The following is an 11,042-nucleotide window of genomic DNA, read 5'->3' on the forward strand; positions in this document are numbered from 1 at the left end:
GAATTTGTAGGAGATAATGCTGACTCCTTCTTTACAATGTCACCTGAACATGAGAGCAGGCATTCATATGGCACTATTGTAGCTTGAGTAGTAACATAACATATTTATGTGCCAGGTGCAATAAAGACTCATGTGCCTCTGCATGCTCCTACAGGTTGCACCTCTCAAAATCAGAATTCTCCTGTCCAGCAATATCCGTCATCCAGCAGGACCATGGATGTTACTGGATCAGAGAGTGCCGGCTGGGAGGCTGCTATGAGAAAGGAGGGTGGCAGGGAGCTCTGCTGGGTGCGATCCCAGTGACAGCGGGGCTGGCAGCCCTGTGCAGGGAGGCCAGGGGCTTATGTCCCTGGTGCTGGCTCCCCAGCTGGGGCTGGAGCCATCAGCCCATCTGGGGCTGAAGCTGGAGCCACCCTCCGAGGGGCAAGCAGCTGGAGCCACAGATGCATGGTGTTGGGGCCGGTGGCAAGTAAAGGGCTGCTAGAGCTGGAGGAGAGGGCGGGCACGGAACCTCCCCTTGTCTGACAAATTCTGTTGTTCAGAATGTATCAGGTCCCAAGGGTGCCAGACAAGGGAGATGCAACCTGCATCACCATTTCAGAGGACATGCATCCATGCTGATGTTGGTTTCTGTCTGATAAAGATATGAAGCAAAGCAAAGCAATGCTTGTTCATTTTCACCATCTGAGTGAGATGCCACCAGCAGAAGGCTGATTTTCTTTTTCGGTAGCTTGGATTCTGTAGTTTCCACATCAGACTGTTGCTCTTTTAACACTTCTGAAAGCATGCTCCACACCTGGTATCTTGCACATTTTGGACAGCATATCAAATGTTTAAATCTTGAGTTGAGTACTATAGCTATTTTTAGACTTCTTTATATTTTGTCATGTCTTCTGTGAAAGTGTTCTTAAACAAATGTGCTGTAACATGAAATATATGCTAGAATGCAGGTAAAACAACAGACATACAATTCTCCTCTCCCCCAAAAAATTTCAGTCACAAATTTAATTACCACATTTTTAACTAGGATCATCAGCATGGAAGCAGGTCTTCTGGAATGGTGGCCAAAGCATGAAGGCACAAATGAAGGTTTAGGATATCTAGCACATAAATACCTTGCAACGATGGCTATAAAAGTGCCACACAAATGCCTGGTCTCACCTTCAGGTTACACTGTATATAAGAAGCAGTAAACAATATTTCCCATAAATGTATATAAAATTGTTTGTCTTAGTGATCAGGTGAATAAGAAGTAGGACTGAGTGGACTTAATAGGCTCTAAAGTTTTATATTGATTTGTTTAGGAGTGCAGTTATACTACAACAACAACAACAACCTATATTTTTAAGTTACACTTTCCAGATAAAGAGACTGCACTACAATACCAGACTAACCTGAAAAATGCTATTTCTTTTGGATTTTTACAGTGCAAATATTTGCAATGAAAATAATATAAAGTGAGCACTGTGTACTTTGTTTTCCATGTTATAACTGAAATCAATATATTTGACAAAGTGGAAAACATCCAACATATTTAATACATTTAAATTGGTATTCGATTGTTGACTCACATGATTACTCATGATTCATTTTTTTTGAGCTAATGGTGATCAATAGCGCTACATTAAATCTATAAAGAAGCTTTCCTAAACAAGCAATATCATGCCTATATACATTCAGGCTATGTCTATACTACAAAATTAAGTTGAAAAATTTATTAATGTCAACTTTGTAACGCTGGGTTTTATAAAGTTGAAGTTGAGTTCCTGCACCTGCCCATATAGTTGACTTAGTGTGTCTCCAGTAAATCGACAACGTTTGACTGTTGCTGCAGTGCCTGTGGGAACCTATCCCACAGTACCCTCAGCCCTGTGGCATTCTGGTTTTTCTTGCTGGTGCATTATGAAAAAAAATGCCCTGCAAGTGACTGTGGGTGTGTGACGTCATCTTCCCAGAATGCATTGCCCTCATTCCCCTCCCATTGAAAACAAACAACTTTTTTTTTTTTAAGTCTCTTTGCCCAATGAGAGAAATTGTTTGCTTCATCCGCATTATGCCCGCTCCCCAGCCATTTCTACACATCCATGGCTGGCACTGTTCTCCATTCTGTCCCATTCTGTTCAGTGACTTTAAAAAATAAACTGACTTTACCCATCAAAAGGTCATTCAACTACTTCTCCCACAGTGAAAAACACCGAACAGGTGGGCTTCACCTGCCCAAGTGGAACAAGCTGGCTCCATATGACAGGAAAAGACTTAATATTATTCTCAAGCAAAGAAGGAAAAGTAGGGAATTCCCAGGGAAAATACACCAAAAACGTGGGCTTCAGAAGGTGAAGCACGCAAATGAGTGCTGGGAGCAACCAGCTGACTGTACCATGAAAACCAGTAGTCTTCCCCCTGTGAAAATACACCCAGCTGACTGTACCAGGTACCCACGATGCCCAAGTGGAAAACAAGCTCCATGCAACTAGAGAAGGACTTCGCACTATTCTCAAGGAAAGAAGGAAAAGTAAGGAATGCCAGGGTAAAGAAAACCAAACAGATGGTGGGCCTCAGAAGCTGACACATCCTTAGCAAATGAGCTCTGAGAGCCCACAGCTGACTGTGTCATGTCAACAAGCTGCTCAACTACTTTCCCCACCCCAGTGAAAACATGCCAAATTTGTCGCTGCTGGGTCTGTGGCTCCCCCAAGCCACATACTTTGGGAAGGGAGAGTACTGGCATGTGTTGCCTCTGAGGGGTCAGCTCCCAAAAAACTCAGCTGGCAGGGGCTCCGTTTGTCTAGGTGGGGGGGACAGCCCCCAAAATATCTGTTGCTCTTTAAGGGGCCACTCCCAGCAATATTTGCTGCCGGGTGGCCAGCCCTGTCCCCAGTGCACGTTGCATCTCAGGGGCCAGCCCCTGAAAAAATTTGCCGTTGGGGAGCCAGTCTTGGTGAGCCCCACCTGGAAAATGTGAAGTAGAAAAAACTAGTTTCTCACAGAGAAGAAGCCTTCTCCCTGTCTGGAAGCTTCGTCTGCACTGCACAGCCAGCATGTGGAATGGTGGGGCACGGGATAGCCTGCCAGCTGCATGGCACTTGTTCGGGAGAGGGGAGCTGCCCAGTACAAATGTGAAGCACAGAAAATAAGTTTCTCAGACTCTGCTGCTAAATCCTGTGCAGGGAAGAGGCATTCACCATGTGCAGTGCAGGGCATGCCACTGTCTGCAAACACAATCCTCACAGCCCAGCTGCCATGCAGTGTGGTGGGGCAGGTGTGGGCCTGCTGGCTGCTTCATAGGGCCAGCCCACTAGCCAAAATGAGATTCTTACTCTCCTCATGGCTCCATGTTGGGGTTCTCCTTCATGGCTAGATGTGATCGCCATGCTGTCCAGACAGAAAATGAATTCAAATTGCCGGGCTTCCTGCTTCCTACTTTCTGCCCACCTGGAGAGTAGCAGAGGTGAAAGCAGCCAGAATGGATACATTCTGGGCATTGTGGGACACCTTGGAGGCTGATAAAATCAATTTAAAGTAACATAGTTTCCACACCAGCATTAATTCAACCTTTTAACTATAGGCTGCAGCTACACTATGAGATAAATTCGAATAAGGCAGTTAGCTCAATATCATGTGACTGTCTTCATTGTAAATATCATTGGCTTGATTTTGGGAGCACTGATATCGAGATTACATATTGCCGTTACCTGACAGGTATAGCATTTAGCTCGAATTCAGAAGTTCGATTAAAAGCTAGTGTGGAAGTGCCATGTCTTAAAATCGAATTTATTAGCCTCCACAAGTGTCCCCTATGTATCCACAAAGCTACGCAAGCTGCACCTGGCTCCGAGCTCCCACTGACCAGGGCTGCTGCACTCCTGCAGCATGGGGCCAGGCCTCCTACGGCTCCAGCAGCTCTTCCACCAGAGCTGGTGAGTGTCAGGGGTTTGGGTTTTCTCTCTCTCTCTCTTTTTTTTTTTTTGCAGGGGGCAGTGTTTTGGGGGGGTTGTTTTTTGGGGGGAAGTTACAGTGGGACTGGGGCTGGGAGAGCCTGCAGGGAGAGGAAGTAAACCCTCACATTTAACTGACTATTGGGAAGAACAGACAGCCCTTCCCCCCATTAGTTCATTAAATGGAGGGTTTAGGGTACTAGTGGGTGCTGGGAAACTGGCCAGCAGTGCTGCACTGTCAGTTTCCCAGGTTACCCAAGCTGCTGGACCTGGGAAACTGACAGCGCTGCTGCACTTGGCTCCTGGCTCAGAATGCGGAGCTGAGGGAACTGTGAGATAAGTTCCCACACTGCACTGCTGCAACAATCGATGTTTGGTGATTTCAGTGTGGAAGCAATGTGTCGAATTTGTTGGGAGGCTGTAGGAAGTGAGGATACTAAAAATCGAATAAAAATGGCATTATAAAATCAATTTTAATAAATTCGAATTTATCTCTTAGGCTGTGGCCACACTTTGACAAAATTTTGAAATGGCCATGCTAATAGCCAAACTGAAGAATACTAATGAGGCACTGAAATGAATATTCAGGGCCTCATTAGCATGCTGTTGTCCAGGGCACTTCAAAAGTGCCGCATTTCTCTCCTGTGTGGCTTGGCTACACAGGGGGGCATTTTAAGGGGCACTAAGGTCAATTTTCTTGCCGAGTTCAAGCTGATAGCAGTAAGGGGATTTTGAAGTCTGTAGGGTCCGTTTGAAAAGGACCCCCGTGTAGCCAAGCCATGTGCAAGCAAAACATGGCACTTTAAAAGTACCACGGCCCGCAGCATGCTAACGAGGTGCTCAATATTCACTTCAGCACCTCATTAGTTTTCTTCAGTTTGGCCATTAACATGTCCATTTTGAAATTTTGGCCAAGTGTGGCCACAGCCTTAGTGTAGATGTAGCTTGAACTCAGCGCCCCTTAAAATCCATCTAAAGGTACTTGCAGTGTCACACTGTAAAATCCAACTAAGTGCCTGACAGTGGACTTTATACTGTAGTGTAGACACAGCCTCAGTAAGCGTAAGTGGTGCTAAGCAACCTCCCCCGTAACCCGCATATCACCGACCTGTTCTGTGGCACTTAGGGGCTCGGCTGACGGAGGGGGGGGGCACGCCCTGTGCGGGAAGACGCCTATTGGACAAAACACATCCACAAAGGGGAATTACAAGGAGGGCTCGTGCCCCGGGAACTGGCTCCCACTGAGCTGAGCGTGGGAGGCCCGGCTTGCGCGGCGCACGCCTGGCTGCCACCGGGTACTGCAGTAACACAGCGCCGGGCAGGCAGTGGGGCGCCTGCAGGTCACGGCGCGCGAGCAGGCGCTGCTGCAGCCCAGAGGGGCACAGGAGGGTCACGGAGAAGCGGGGAGGTTGCGGCAACCGGCTCCAGCGGAAGAACGAGGCTCGCTCGCTCGCTCGCTCCCTCCCTCCCTTCCCGGGTGCCCGGCGCCGCTACTGCGAGCCCCGGCGCGTGCAGAGCGGCCTCTTGCCCCCGCACCTCCTCCGTCGCCGCTACCTGCAGCGCAGCTCTGCGCCCCCGCGCCCGTCCAGCCCAGCGTAAGCCGCTGCCCGCCCACTGCAGCAGCCGCGGCGCTTCCCGCCCGGCCTCTCCTCCTCACCCGCCTGCTGGGCCGCAGCGGCCTTTCTCAGCTCCCGGGCGGGTAAAGCCCCGCACAGCAGAGTGGTCCGGGGGCGGGCCCCGGGCGGGAGCGGCGCTCTCCGCCTCCCGGAGGCGGGCCGGCAGTGACAGCTGGAGAGCATGGGCGGGGTCCCGAGCCGGCCCCTAGGTACAGACACTGGGCGGTGCGCCGCCTGCTCCCCGGCTGCATCCAGACGGCGCTGCAGCTGCAGCCGCAGCCGCAGCGGCAGGTTCCTCCGGGGATCGCGTCGGGGTCCGGGCGGGCGGCTCCGCTGCGGCGCCGGTGAGCACCTCGGGGCTGGGCGGCGGGCTGCGCGAGCGGCCCCGGGCGAAGGATGCAGCCGGTCGCGGAGCCTTTGCTGGGGCAAGTGGGTACCACGTTCCGCCCGGGGGGAGGGGGAGCGGGCATGGCTGCGCTGCGCGCCAGGCTGCTGCTTTCCACCCCTCTCCCCGCCCACGCCTCTGCCCCCCGGGAGGGGGCGGCCACCCGCGGGACCCCCGCCCCTGCTGGGCGGGATGCAGTAAGCTGCGCTGCCACCCCTCGCCGGGCAGGGCTGGGGGGACCCACCCTGCCGCGTTCATCCGCGGGGTGGCTGCTCACTGCGGAAAATTGCCTCCCACCTCCCTGAGGCTGTGGGGTGGCCGCCAGTGCCAGCAGCCCTCCGGGGGCTCAGTCTGAGGCGGGATGGCCCTGGCCAGCGGCTTGTCTGCCCCACCCCTCTGCAACTACGGAGCAGCCATCTCCAGAGCTGGGGTGGGGCTGGGGAGTGCCTTGATTAAGGGAGATTTCGTCGCTCCTCAGGGGCCATTGTCCACCCCCTTCGAAGGGGCGGTGGGAACCTGCCTCACAAACTCTAGGGCAGAGTGGGCAAAGCCCACCCCCCTACTGTGCTGCTGGAGAGGGAGCTGGCATGAATGAGCTGTTCTTCTAGCCATCTCCTGCCTTCAGAGTCGGGGTGGGATAATTGTACTCTATGCGGATGACTCTGAATTTGTAGGGCTTCTAGTTTGTTTATTTCTTAGTTCAATGGTATTGCTTGATGCCAAATCTTGCTTTCCTTGGTTTCAATGGGGATTATTCTTGTAAGAGAAGCCAAGAGGATTTGCACCCACAACGGCAAGCCATGCAAGCATGACGTTCCTTCTGAAGTAGATAAGAGGGTTTTCGGGATAAGGTCTTCATTTATGTAAGGGGCTCAAAGGGTCATGCAGCTCCTAATAAACATTATTTATATAATATATTTGCTTACAAGCACACAACTGATTGTCTTCAATTTCCTTTCCTGTACCAATGTTTAAAAACAAACTGTTCCAGAAATTTTGATGAGAAGCGTAGCCTGAACATTTGTTTTCAATGTAATTCCTGGTTGTTGTTATGTCTATATGTCTTTAATGATTGATATTTGAGAACTGTTTTCTATTCTCGCCCTCTCCTCCAGTACCCCTTCCCTCCTTCCCATTGGCAACACAGGCAGCCTTCAGATTTTAGGCCTCTGCAACAGCATGGAGTTGAGTGGAGAAGAAGGGGTTTGTTTTTTATTAAAAGGGAAGTGAAGGAGGGTATAGTTCTCAATTAGTAAACATGCAAAATTTTTTATGATATTATGCTGTTAAATATTTACAGTTTATTTGTCCCAGTTATCATCCAACCATACATCATTCGTCCCTAAATGAGTCAAATTGACTGATGTACTTTGTTGCCTGCATTTAAAAAGACACCAATGTTAAACAGACAAAATCCTGAACTGTAACAAAACTATTTTTCAAAATAAGTAATTATGTAAAATGTATCCAACGAATATTATGGTTGGGTAGAAACTTAATTCCAGTTCCATTCAAGATTGCTTTTCCTTTGTGACTTTTCCTTACCAAGATCATTACCATGTTCTCAGGCCTTGCTGCAGCAAATATGCATGTATTCATCTTTCTTCCCACAATATTGAGACTACTGGTCTACTAACAGTAGACTGCTGATCTACTGACATTATACATGCATGCTTGCTTGTAGGATTGGTATGTCTGCACATCTAAGTGGCAAAGGCAGAAACTGCACTTCATTTTGTTCATTTGCCCAAGTTGAGTTGTTCAGTTAAGGAGCAAAAGGTTATGAATGAGTGCATTGATGTTGGAAACTGGGATGCTGCAACGGGGCATATGGAGTATATAATACATATATTTGACTGCCATCTAAGTGAATATGTATCTGTTTGATTATGTAATTTGATGGGATCATGGCACAAAAAATCTTTAGTTTTGAGATTGTTAGACTGTGTAGCTTTTTCATGGATATTCTAAACACCAGGAAATAAGCAAAGTTATTCAGTGCATTTATGATTTCCCTTCTTATCTTCCATTATCTCAAGCCATCCACCACCTGCCATCATTCTGAACAGCAAACAGCAGCCTTAGTTCCAGCCATATGTAATGTACACCAATGGACACAAACAGGAAAATTTCAGATTTTTCAAACATCAGATTTAAACTATAATTTTTGCATTAAAAATGTCAGAAAATCATTAGCATACATCACCCACTCCTGCATGTTTTTCTAAACAGTATGGAAAAACATACCTTAGAGCCTACTCACTTTTACACCCCAGTAAAACAGTCTCAGAATGATGCATGATGTAAGCTAGGGAAGTGATACCAACCCATCTGGCAAAGCCGGTCTTTGCCCACGAAAGCTTATGCTCCAAAATATGTTAGTATATAAGGTGCCACAGGACTTCTTGTTGTTTTTGCGGATACAAACTTACACGGCTACTGCTCTGATACTTGATCCCAACCCAAGATTTCTCCAAGGTAGAGCTGATTTTTTTTTTTTTGAGGGAGAGAGAATTTTTATTTATTTATTGAAAAATAACTTTTTTTCCAGAAAGGGGGTGGGGGAATGTTGTCTTTCAGTTTTTAAAACCTTTTTTCACAACTTTTAGTTTGAAAAGCTATTATAAACATTTAGTTCCTGATCAAGAATTTCTTTTGATGGTTTAAATTAAAAATGCCATGGGGAAAAATGAAGAGTACATTCTGAATCCTGAAAAGGGATCAATGACATACTATATTATGTTTATGTGGTCATGTTTTTGGAGTTTTTAACCCACTGAATTCCAGGGACAATTTTGTCCTCAGTCTCTGGAGGCTTTATGTGAATTATGGTGAATTTTTTTTTTTTTTTTTAGCATATCTTAATTCATGACTTTTAAAGGATTCAATAGCTTAGTCCCTTACTTAAAGTCTTGCATCAACTCCCTTTGCTCTCTCAGAACCTGTGGTTTAAGTGAAGGGGAAGCACAGAGAGGTCTCTTACTGCTCTTGATATATTTCAAGGACAGGTCTGACATGCCATTTCCATGGTCCAGAATATTAGGGCATTCACTTTTCCCTAGATGAGATGATAAAACTTTGGTACAGATCTCTTCTTATGCCTGGGTTCCCTATTGCTCCCCTACATGCTTCTGTGCATTTGACCTACTTGTTTTTACATGTAATGAAGAATACAGAATGAAAGGTTATGTTGCCTACTATTTGGTGTTTGGTTTTGCTACTTTTGGGCATCTCATTACATAGTTACAGTGCATTTAGTTAATCATTCACAATATCTCCACATAGTCTCTCTTATCATATTATGGAAGGTCCACTATATTTACTTAGGTTTCTCCTGAGTCACTGAAACTACATTTCTGAGATCAGGATCCTGGAAAGATTAGCAAAGGATACATGACTTAAAGGAATATTAGCGGGGTTTAGAAACTATGAACAAACAAATTACTAGTCTGTGTCAGCTTCATTTCCTCCAGGTAGCATAGTCCATAGAGTCTTTGCTTGTTAATTCAGTCTAATGGTGGGAAATTGTTAAAAATTAAGGAAGTTCCCTGGCATTACCGGTTGTTTTTGTAGGTGCTGGAGGGGCTTATGTGAACGCTCGACACACTAAAGATAATTAGACCTTTTGTCCTATTAAGATATAGTATTTTTTTTTAAATGGAGATGAAATGCAGTTTAGTCATTGTAGAGGTTAAAAGAGACCAATTATCTGCATGATCATCGCTGTGTGAACCGCTTTGAGATGTTGCTAACTGCATAGGTACAGGCTTTGTTAGTGCAGCTCACTGCAGGATCAGCTCAGCAACTCTTATTCGCTGTATCAAGATTTCTCCTGTGTCGCTCTTTTTTCACTTTCAGATAGTTTCAGCAATTTTTTGTCATATTTCAAAGTGCCATTTTAATTCAACTGTAGACCTTCTTTATCTCTTGAGTACCTTGGAGCCACTCTAAAAAGGTATTGGCTATCAAATATTTTCAGTCACCCTTGTTTTATTTTAGCTGTCACCTCCATTCTGTACGGAAGTGGCATTGTGAGTGTGACACTGCTGCATGTTGCAGTTTCACTTTTGCTTTAATTTTCAGCATGTGGTGAAAAGGAAATGCATTGTCTTCTGGGAATATCCTCTACAGAGTGCACGTTACCTGTGTTAAAGCTAATGGGAATTGCATGTATACATTTTGAGATTTATGAGCTTCCCTCCTTGCTTTGATTTACCTATTCAGGTAAGAATGAGCAACATGTATTTTGGCAAAACTTAGTTCTAGTATCTTGTCATCATCTTGTTTAAAACAAAGCAACCTAGGTGGCAGCTTGCTGGTCCTGGAGAATGAAGTCCTTTTCTTCATCCATATAATGGAGCAAGAACAGGAAGTTACAGCACAACTTTTTTATACTTTTCTGCCAGTGCTGCCTTAGCTGTCTTCTGTAGTGACCACATGTTGATGAAGGGACTTTCATTCTCCAGACCCCTCATGTTAAGACTTCCTAAATTGGTGATAATTGCAATGATTTTTGTGTGGATTCCTATTATGAGGTCACAGTAGCACTTCATAAATTCTGTCAGATAGTATTTATACCCCTACCTATCTAGGCAAGTGGAGGGGAGGGTCTTATTTTTCCAGTCTTGTGATTTGTATTTGTCCTTAGCCGTTTGTTCTGGCTAGCCCTGTAATTCTGCACACTTTCTTCATTTAATACTTTTTTGCCCTTTCCGTGGGTGAACATGCACTTCAAAGTCCATCCTATGAGGTGGAGAGAACTAACTGATGGAGATATTTCTGTTGGATGATGTCTGTAAACTGCTCTGAGAGGTGGAGAACATCACTCTTCTAGTGCTGTCTTGCAATTTAACTGCATCTTTGCAGTTCCATTGTAACTGATCTTTCATCTTTCATTAACAGCTGGGTGGAACTGGCTTGATGTGGGCTTTGCTATAACTGTTTTTTTGTTTCTTGACTGGATCTCATCCAAATTGCAGATTGGAGATCTTTGTTTCTTAAAGAAGAATCCATTCACATGCTTTCTGTCTCCCATTCCTTGACTTCTTATTTAAACTAGGAGTGCATTCTATCCTAGTTGTACGTATTAGCTCTCATGAGAGAGAT

The 11,042-nt window shown here is 46.0% G+C and overlaps 1 long non-coding RNA gene across 1 annotated transcript in view; it reads right to left on the reverse strand.

The window, feature by feature from the left end:
• LOC142011972 (uncharacterized) overlaps positions 1–5,678 on the reverse strand; it is a 32,911-nt gene extending 27,233 nt beyond the window's left edge. The window contains exons 1-2 of the long non-coding RNA XR_012645235.1: positions 5,593–5,678; positions 5,044–5,108 (exon numbers count right to left, since the gene is read on the reverse strand). This is a non-coding gene — a long non-coding RNA (uncharacterized LOC142011972). The remainder of the gene's footprint in view (positions 1–5,043; positions 5,109–5,592) is intronic.
• Positions 5,679–11,042: the final 5,364 nt, after the last annotated feature.

Source organism: Carettochelys insculpta, chromosome 4, assembly GCF_033958435.1.
Source record: "Carettochelys insculpta isolate YL-2023 chromosome 4, ASM3395843v1, whole genome shotgun sequence".
Lineage (NCBI taxonomy): Eukaryota > Metazoa > Chordata > Testudines > Carettochelyidae > Carettochelys > Carettochelys insculpta.